Consider the following 10,686-nt stretch of genomic DNA (forward strand, 5'->3'; position numbering starts at 1 on the left):
CCGTTCTTTGATTTCACAAACCTATGTGGAGTGCTTACTATGTGAAAGGTAGTATACCAGGCATGGAGGATACAAAGATGAATATAGTCCTCGTAGGAAAATGATGATAATGTTCACAGTCAACTGTTTGTATTTAAGGTCCAATCAGGAAAAAAGACTCAGTCTCTTCGCTTTCTCTTTTTGTCCTTTTTTTGGTCACATAGTGTGGCAGGGTCTTAGTTCTTCAACCAGGGCTCAAACTCATGCTCCCTTCAATGGAAGCTCAGAGTCCTAACCATTGGAATTTCCCCTTCACTCTTTCTGCCTTGCTTCCTACATCCAAATTTTCACCCAAGGCCCTTATCCTTTTACAGCCCAGAGGGCAGAGATTTTTGTTCCTTCCATTAACTGCTTCACCCATGGTCCCCAGAGGAATGCCTTGTACATGGTGTTGGTGGCAGGTGATAAACACTGGGGGAGTGAATCAAGGTCCTCTTTCCCATCTTGCTGCTCTGATTCTTTCAGTTCCTTTTCTCTCCTCACTACATTTGTAATGTAGCCTCTATTGGTTTAACCAAGCCAGAGAACTAACGTACGCACTCACTGTGCTGGGCTGTGCTGTGCTAAGTTGCTTCAGTCGTGTCCGACTCTTTGGGACCCCATGGACTGTAACCCACCAGGCTCCTCTGTCCCTAGAATTCCCCAGGCAATTCTGCTGGGGTGGGTAGCCATTCCCTTCTCCAGGGGATCTTCCCAACCCAGGTCTCCCGCATTGCAGGTGGATTCTTTACCAGCTGAGCCACAAGGGAAGCACTCACTGGAGGTATGTAAAGCCTCACATTCAAAGTATGGTACTTGGGACTTCTCTGGCAGTCCAGTGGTTAGGACTCGGTGCCACAGCCCAGGGTTCAATCCCTGCTCAGGGAACTAAGATTTCTGCCAGGTAATGTGGCCAAAAACCAAAATGAAACAAAACACCAAACAGGTACAAATACAAACAACCAAAAAACCCAAAGTATGGTGCTCAGTTTAACAGCAGTAGCATCACCTGGGAGCTCCTTAGAATTGCAGACTCTCAATCCCTTCCCCTGACTACTGAATCAGAATCTCCTTTTTAATTAGACTCCCAAATGATAAGTTTGAGGAAAAAAGTTTAAATTTTTTTAAGTTTAAATTCTGTTTAGATGACACAGATCTAAGCACACTTTCACCTGGCTTTAAAATCTTTAATATCTTTCAGTTGTAGACAGAGTAGTATTTATGCAAACTATTCAGTCTGGCATTTGAATCCCTCTACAAGGGGACTTCTAACTTCTTTCCTTTTTCTAACCTCTTTTCCTCTCAGTTTTCCCCAAACCATTCCCTACACTTCTACACTCCATCCAGGTAGATGTCTTCACCTCTCTTCAAAACACTCCTAACACTCTTCTGCTTCCCTCGCTTTCTCCCAATCAATTCCTTCTGTCCAGAAAGTCATCCATTACTCTTCTCCCCCTATCCTATCCACTTTTTAAATCGTATCCTTCCCCTGAAACACAACTCAAACCTAAGCTCCCCCAAAGATATTTTATAGATCTTACAGTACTCTTTACCTCCCATCTATTTAGCAATATTTATACGTCTATTAACTCATCCCTTTCTCTTTCCTTGGGCTATATGTATATATTTGTCTGTCTCTCCCGCTACACCTTGAAAAGGTGGAGATGGTGTTTTATTCTTCTTCAATGCCCAGTATGCTGTCATATATAATAGGTGCTCAAGGTTTGTTGAAATGAATTGAAAGGAAAAGAACTGAGGATGACTTATAGGAAGACATCCATAGGCACTATCTCAACTCCCCTCTTTCCACCGTCAGTTCCTCCCATAGGCCAAGATTAGGAGTTTCTATGTCTCCAGGAGCAGAGTAAAGGAGCAGATAATTTCAAGAGACTGTTGCACCACGTACCTCCGAGCATGTCTTGGCTGCCACCTGTTCCCTATTCTGTTTCCCAGAAAACAGCATCCAAAGCCCCCAGACAAGGAAACCAAATAATAGTAGAAGGCTGACATATGGTGGCAGTGGGATGGTGAGCCCCCAGATCGGAGCCATTACTCAACCCCATGCCCGTCTCAGCCAAACAGTTTTATCCTTCAAGGCTATAACTCCATATGATGTCACAATGGGCATCCCAAGAGTCCAGCCAATGTGCTTGCTGCTTGAGTCTCTTCTCTGAGTCATACGCCTGCTGCCCTTTCCTGCAGCTGCCTTTGTGCCCTGCTCTGACAGCCAACGCTCAAGGAAGCTCCTTTATGATTCTTCTAGAATTGGACTGGACCATTTGTTATAGACCAGAGAATATAGTGGCAAGGTTTCAAAAGAGCAAGCCTTCCAAATGGCATGCCCTGCCCTGTAAGTATCTTCTCTGGAGCCAGTCACTTCCTAGAGGTCCAGGTATGGTGCCATATGTTTCAAACCAGACATTAGAATACAAGGTCAAGTACATTTAAGAAAGCTAGAATAGTTTAAGTAGGTACTCTCAGAAAATGTGTGATATATGATTTCCTAATCCGAAGCTTGACACATTTCCTAGTTGTTATTGCACTGAGATGGAGAAAAGATAGCACATAGAGAAATTAAATGACCTTAGAGAATCACTCTACTCTAACTCTGTAACATTTTCCAAGTCTAGAACTTTCATTTTGTCATCACACCCAGAACTGACTGGATTTTCTAGAGCTAATTCACTGAAAACAAAATTTACAAGGAATCAACCTATGCTATTCAGTTGAGTTCAGTTCAGTTGCTCAGTTGTGTCTGACTCTTTGTGACCCCATGAACTGAAGCACGCCAGGTCTCCCTGTCCATCACCAACTCCCAGAGATTACCCAAACTCATGTCCATTGAGTCAGTGATGCCATCCAACCATCTCATGCTCTGTCATCCCCTTCTCCTCCCACCTTCAGTCTTTCCCAGCACCAGGGACTTTTCCAATGAGTCAGCTCTTCGCATGAGGTGGCCAAAGTATTGGAGTTTCAGCTTCAACATCAGTCCTTCCAATGAACACCCAGGACTGATATCCTTCAGAATGGTTGGACCTCCTTGCAGTGCAAGGGACTCTCAACAGTCTTCTCCAGCACCACAGTTCAAAAGCATCAATTCTTCTGCGCTCAGCTTTCTTTATAGTCCAACTCTCACATCTATATGTGACCACTGGAAAAACCATAGCCTTGATTAGACAGACCTTTGTTGACAAAGTAATGTCTCTGCTTTTTAATATGCTATCAAGGTTGGTCATAACTTTCCTTCCAAGGAGTAAGCATCTTGGCTGCAATCACCATCTGCAGTGATTTTGGAGCCCCCCAAAATAAAGTCAGCCACTGTTTCCACTGTTTGCCCATCTATTTGCCATGAAGTTATGGGACCAGATGCCATGATGTTTTCTGAATATTGAGCTTTAAGCCAACTTTTTCACTCTCCTCTTTCACTTTCATCAAGAGGCTCTTGAGTTCTTCTTCACTTTCTGCCATAAGGGTGGTGTCATCTGCATATCTGAGGTTATTGATATTTTTCCCGGCAATCTTGATTCCAGCTTGTTTCATCTAGCCCAGCGTTTCTCATGATGTACTCTGCATATAAGTTAAATAAGCAGGGTGACAATATACAGCCTTGACGTACTCCTTTTCCTATTTGGAACCAGTCTGCTGTTCCATGTCCAGTTCTAACTGTTGCTTCCTGACCTGCATACAGGTTTCTCAAGAGGCAGGTCAGGTGGTCTTGTATTCCCATCCCCTTCAGAATTTTCCACAGTTTCTTGTGATCCACACAGTCAAATGCTTTGGCAAAGTCAATAAAGCAGAAATAGATGTTTTTCTGGAACTCTCTTGCTTTTTCCATGATCCAGCGGATGTTGGCAATTTGATCTCTGGTTCCTCTGCCTTTTCTAAAACCACCTAGAACATCTGAAAGTTAACAGTTCATGTATTGCTGAAGCCTGGCTTGGAGAATTTTGAGCATTACTTTACTAGCACGTGAGATGAGTACAATTATGTGTTAGTTTGAGCATTCTTTGGCACTGCCTTTCTTTGGGATTGGAATGAAAACCGACCTTTTCCAGTCCTGTGGCCACTGCTGAGTTTTCCCAATTTGCTGGCATATTGAGTACAGCACTTTCGCAGCACCATCTTTCAGGATTTGAAATAGCTTAACTGGAATTCCATCACCTCCACTAGCTTTGTTCCTGGTGATGCTTTCTTCACATTCCAGGATATCTGGCTCTAGGTGAGTGATCACACCATCGTGATTATCTGGGTCATGAAGATCTCTTTTGTACAGTTCTTTTGTGTATTCTTGCCACCTCTTCTTAATATCTTCTGCTTCTGTTAGGTCCATACCATTTCTGTCCTTTATCAAGCCCATCTTTGCATGAAATGTTCCCTTGGTATCTCTAATATTATTGAAAAGATCTCTAGTCTTTCCCATTCTGTTATTTTCCTCTATTTCTTTGCATTGATCGCTGAGGAAAGCTTTCTTATCTCTCCTTGCTATTCTTTGGAACTCTGCATTCAAATGGGTATATCTTTCCTTTTCTACTTTGCTTTTCACTTCTCTTCTTTTCACAGCTATTTGTAAGGCCTCCTCAGACAGCCGTTTTGCTTTTTTGCATTTCTTTTTCTTGGGGATGGTCTTAATCCCTGTCTCCTCTACAATGTCACGAACCTTCATCCATGATTCATCAGGCACTCTATCTATCAGATCTAGTCCCTTAAATCTATTTCTCACTTCCACTGTATAATCATAAGGGATTTGATTTAGGTCATAGCTCAGAGAGTAAAGCGTCTGCTTGCAATGCGGGAGACTTGGGGTTCAATCCCTGGGTCAGGAAGATCCCCTGGAGTAGGAAATGGCAACCCACTCCAGTACTCTTGCCTGGAAAATTCCATGGATGGAGGACCCTGGTAGGCTACAGTCTGTGGGATTGCAGAGTCGGACACGACTGAGCAACTTCACTTCACTGAATGGTCTAGTAGATAACAAAGATAAATAAAACTGGCCAGGGCATTTTTTTCTTGTACGAAAATTCTTTTGGAAAAACAATGCAATAGCTGTTGAATAGTAGGCACTGTTTTAAAAGAAGACAGAATGGTCTCTCACCTCATAGAATTCTCAGTCTATTGAGGCAGCCAAAATAATATTCTTGAAAAGCCCATCAACAAGGACCTGATTAAGTAAATGTGATATATCTGTATTATGAAATACTCTGCAGTCACCATAAAGATTATAAGGAATGAAGCCTGTCATAAGAGCACACATTACGTGACAGGTACTGCATTTCTAAAAAAAGAAAGATTAGGGGTGGAGGCACAGTTCTGGGGTCTTAACACATGTATATATTTCAACAAGAACTTTTTTCTATATATTTCTATAAAAATGTATTTTTGTGTCTTAAATATTCACTCACCATTTTGTCATTCATGCTGTTTTGTAAAGCTGAGATTCATTCACATTATTATTGCGTTGCATTATATAGATAATATATATAGCATTATATAGATGTTCCATAATTTTTTAATCCATTTTGATGTTGATGGATATTTGGCTTGTTATCCATTTTGGCCATTATCAACAATGCTATTAAAAACATCCTTGTCCATGTGTCTTAGTGAACATATATTTCTATTTCTCTCAGGCAGTGGTTTAACATGTATCAGAATCATCTGAAGGGCTTGTTAAACCACAGATTGCAGGATGCTGATCGCTGATTAAGTTGGACTGGAGCCCAGGAATTTGGCATTTCTAATAAGTTTCCAGGTGATGTTGATGATGTTGGTCCAAGAACTGTACTTTGAGGATCTCTGATCAAAGTATCGATCTAGGAATGAAGTTGCTAGGTTATAGTGCAGGTATAACTCAACCTTGTAGACAGTGCCAACCTGAGCCACCAGGGAAGATCCCCTAAGTGGTTATGCAGATTAATAGCCCCACCCGCGGTGAATGGCAGTTCTTCTTGCTCTCTCTTTCATGACGACATGTGGTATCATCATGCTGTTTTTGTTTTGTCTCCTGCTCAGTCATGTTCAGCTCCTTGCGATACCGTGGACTATAGCTCGCCAGGCTTCTCTGTCCATGGGATTGTCAGTCAGGCTGTTTCAGCTCATTTCAGTTGCTCCGTCTTGTCTGACTCTTTGTGACTGTCAGGCTGTTTAATTTTGGCCATTTAGGTATATATGGTAATGATATTTCATAGTGGTTACAACTTAAATTTTTCTGATCACTAATAATTACTAACTTGTGAACACATCTTCATAAGTAAATTGAGCATTCTATCTTTAAACGTACTGCTGTATTCCAACTGAATTTGTTTAGGATTTTTGTGACCTATTTGCAAGGATGACGCCAGCCTGTGATTTTCTTCTCTTATTCTGTCTTTGTCAGGCTTTTGATATCAAGGTTATGCTAGACTTATGAGTTGGGAAATGTTTCCTTTTTCTTTATACTCTGAAAGAGTTTGTATGAGATGGAACTATTTGATACTTCAGTGATTGTACAACTTGTCAGCAAAGCCATACAAGCCTGGAGTTTTCTGTGAGTGAAGATTTTTGACTACAGATTTAATTTATTTGAAGGTTATAATACAACTGAGAATTTGTTTGGGGATTTTTTTTTGACTGAGCTTTGGAGAGCTGTTCAGTTCAGTTCAGTTCAGTCACTCAGTTGTGTCCGACTCTTTGCGACCCCATGGACTGCAGCATGACAGGTTTACCTGTCCATCACCGATTCCTGGAGCCTACTCAAACTCATCCATTGTGTCAGTGATGCCATCCAACCATCTCATCCCCTGTCATGCCTTTCTCTTCCCGCCTTCAATCTTTCCCAGCATCAGGGTCTTTTCCAATGAGTCAGTTCTTCAAATCAGGTGGCCAGAGTATTGGAGTTTCAGCTTCAGCATCAGTCCTTCCAGTGAATATTAAGGACTGATTTTCTTTAGGACTGACAGGTTGGATCTCCTTGTAGTCCAAGGGGCTCTCAAGAGTCTTCTCCAACATCGCAGTTCAAAAGAATCAATTATTTGGGCGCTCAGCTTTCTTTATAATCCCAATCTCACATCCATACACGACTACTGGAAAAACCATAGCTGTATTTTCTAGCAATTTTTCTATTTAATTTACTCTTTCAAATGTATTGACATACAGCTATTCAAATATAGTACTGTCTCCTTTGTGTTTCTGATATTGGTTATTTGTACCTCCTATCTCTCCCCCTCTTCCTTTTCCTATATCTATCTTGCTAGAAATTTGTCAAGTAATCTCTTTAACAAACCAACTCTTCTGAATGTTTGTATTCTATTTCAGTATTTTGTGCTTTTGTCATTATTATTTCCTTACTTCTACTTTCTGTCACCCAACCATCCCCAGCCTTATTAAGATATAACTGACATATAATGACTTCTTTGTTCCTTGAATTAATTTTGCTGAATTTTTTTTCTAACTTGCTTCTTAAGACAAATGACTCGATCATTCACTTTTAGCCCCTTTCCTCTAATTGTGCATTTGAAGATATAAATTTCCTCCTACTTACTACTTTAGCTTCATGTCATAAGTTATGATATATAGAATTTTTATCATCCTGTTCTATTTTCTAATTTCCATCATGATTTCTTATTTCATCCATGGATTATTTAGTAGTTCATTTAAACATTTCTAAACAAAGGGGAAATTTCTAGTTATTTAATAGTTGCATTGTGGTCAGATTATGTATTTTAATTTCAATCCTTTGAAATGTTTTAAGACTTTATTCCCAGTTTATGGTCAATTTTAAAAATTCTATATGTGCCTAAAGATAAGATATACTCTGCAAGTGTTAAAAATAGTGTCTCTTTAGAGCTTCCTCTTCTGCATATGGGACAAGGGGTGGGGTGGGAGGTGGTAAGGATAGTGTCCCTCTATGTCCATTTGGTCAATTCTGCTAATCTTAATGTTCAAATTCATATTATTCTTAAGCTTTTGGCTGCTATTTTCCACTACCTTCTGACACAAGGGGGCTTCTCTGGTGGCTTAGGGGTAAAAATCACCCTGCCAATGCAGGAGATGTGGGTTTAGTCTCTAGGTCAGGAGGATCCCCTGGAGAAGGGAATGGCAACCCACTCCAGTATTCTTGCCTGGGAAATCTCATGGACAGAGGATCCTGGTGGGCTATAGTCTATGGGGTCACAAAGAGTCAGATACAACTCAGTGAGTGAATAACAAGAACTGAGACAAATGTGTGCAATTTCTCATCATGATCGTGAATCTATTTTTCTTTTGAGTACTGTTCAGTTCAGTCGCTCAGTCATGTCCAACTCTTTGTGGCCCCATGGACTGCAGCATACCAGGTTTCCCTGTCCGTCACCAACTTCTGGAGCTTGCTCAAACTGATATCCATCAAGTCAGTGATGCCATCCAACCATCTCATCCTCTGTTGTACTGTAATTTTTTTGAGTACTGTACTTTTTTTGAGTACTGTACTTTTTTTGAGTACTTCAGTTTTTGGTTTAAATATTTTTAATTGTTATTTAAAATCATAACTTATTCATGGTAAATTATTTTATCACTATGAAGACCCTCTTTTTCTAGTAATGCTTTTTGCCTTAAGTTATTGGGTCTGGTATTAATATTGCTATAGCAATTTTATTTTGGTTGATATTTGCATGGTATATCTTCATCAACTCTTACTTTCAACCTTTCTATATCCCTTTGTTGTAATATTGGATATAAAATAAACAAAAATCTAAATATGTTACTTGTTACTCCATTTATATGTAGCAACTATTAATAAAATATGATACAAATGGACTTTCTATGAAACAGAAACAGACTTACAGATATTGAGAACAGACTGGTGGTTTCTGGGGGAGGGAGAACAGGAGGGATGGAGTGGGAGTTTGGGATTGACAAGTATACACTGCTATATTTAAAACATACAACCAACACAGAAAAGAATAATAATATATTACAAATAATTTTATGATAATAAATTTGACCTTAAAAGAAAAAACACTTTATCTTGGAAATTTTGAATTTACAGAAAAGCTGCAAAGATAGTACAGTGAGTTCTTGTATGGTATGTATCCAGTTGCATTGAATGTTAACATCTCATCTCGTCTCATTTTTTTGGTACATTCAAAAAATCTATGTGATTTGGCACATTCACTATTAACTAAAGTCCAAACCATTTGAATTTCATCAGTTTTTCCACTAATGCCCCTTTTCTGCCCAGGATACAACCAAGGCATTATACTGTATTAACTTGTCATGCCGCCTTTACCTCTTCTGGCCTTGTGATGGACTTTATTTTTTCTGACAGTTTACATTGTTGTTTCTTTTTAAAAATTTTTTGTTTTATTGAGGTATTGTTCATTTAAAATATGTTAATCATGAGTTCTATTTTCAAATATATTAGATATGAAGTATATGCAATGTCCAGATATATTTTGCCTCTTCACCTCTTACTTTTGACCTAGCAAATGGATGTAGTGGGAAACTGTTTCCATCATCTTCCACAATCCAACCCAGTCTTCTGGGATAGACTCTTCTAGTCATTTCAGGATAAATTACTTCCTTGTATTATAGATTATTCTCAAGCTGTTCCTGACCTCAGATACTTGCTTTTTTAAAATATAGTGGTAAAAATGATCATCTTATCTTTTGTTTCTGGATAGTTCTAAAAAAGATCTTTGAATCTCTTTAGCTCTTCCTAGAACTCAGGTTCCACTAACAATGACCTGACTCTCTGATGCTGGATCTACACACCCATGCAAGTCTCCAGACTTTCCTAGGTTTTCTTTGAATGTTCCCTCACCCCACCCCAATCTTCTTTCAAAATTGTCCCTGTCTCTTGGCCTACTCGGTAATCTCCTCAGAGTAATTCTGGCAGTTCTCTGTAGCTAGCCTGGTATTCTAGTCCACTTCAGTGGTCTCTGCCCTATACTGGAATTGCTCATGTATGCTTGTGAGCTCCTACAGGGGAGGGATCAGATCTTAGCCTTTGTCTGCTCTACAATGCCAGGGTATAGCCGAGCCACTAAAGTGTCCCAAGGTGAGTCGTAGTCCACCTTGTTCATAACACGTGCCACATGCAACTGCCTGTGTAATGAATTCACTTGCTGTCTTTGCACCATCCAAGTACTTGGCAAGTAAACTAAAAGCACAAAAAGGAAAACTTTCTGGACTTCCGGAGTAGTCCTGCATTCAGCCTTGGGGAAATCTGACCCTGCACTGTATCCATTCCACATGTGGGAAGAGGCCTACTGCACATGTTGGCTTTGCCTCCTCCAGTCCTGGAAAGCTGAGTATCTTCTCTGACCTGACCCTGTTCATGAGGCCAAGAGGAGAGGATTTACCCAACAGAGTGCATGGGAGAGCTGTGGGTAAAGAGAAACTGAAAGCCTTTGCAGGGCCTTTTCCTGACTTTACCCATCTTGACTTGTAGGGTTAGGAAAAGGTGTTTGTGGAGGATAAAAACCAAGTGGATGACCATTAGAAGGCCCTATAGGAATGATGTTGAGGAAGGGGACATTGGTTAAAGACCTGAGGTAGCCACAAAAATGTAGATGTAGAACAAGAAAAGGGAGTTCAAATAGAGGCTGGAGGCCCACAGGTATAGAGCGGGCCCTTATGGCTGTCTATTCTCATAAAACGGAAATCTATTTGGCTCCTTAGCAGTCACCCTTGTACCAAAAGTTTCAAGAGAGC

This window comes from Budorcas taxicolor, chromosome 11 (genome assembly GCF_023091745.1).
Source record: "Budorcas taxicolor isolate Tak-1 chromosome 11, Takin1.1, whole genome shotgun sequence".
In the NCBI taxonomy this organism is placed as follows: Eukaryota; Metazoa; Chordata; class Mammalia; order Artiodactyla; family Bovidae; genus Budorcas; species Budorcas taxicolor.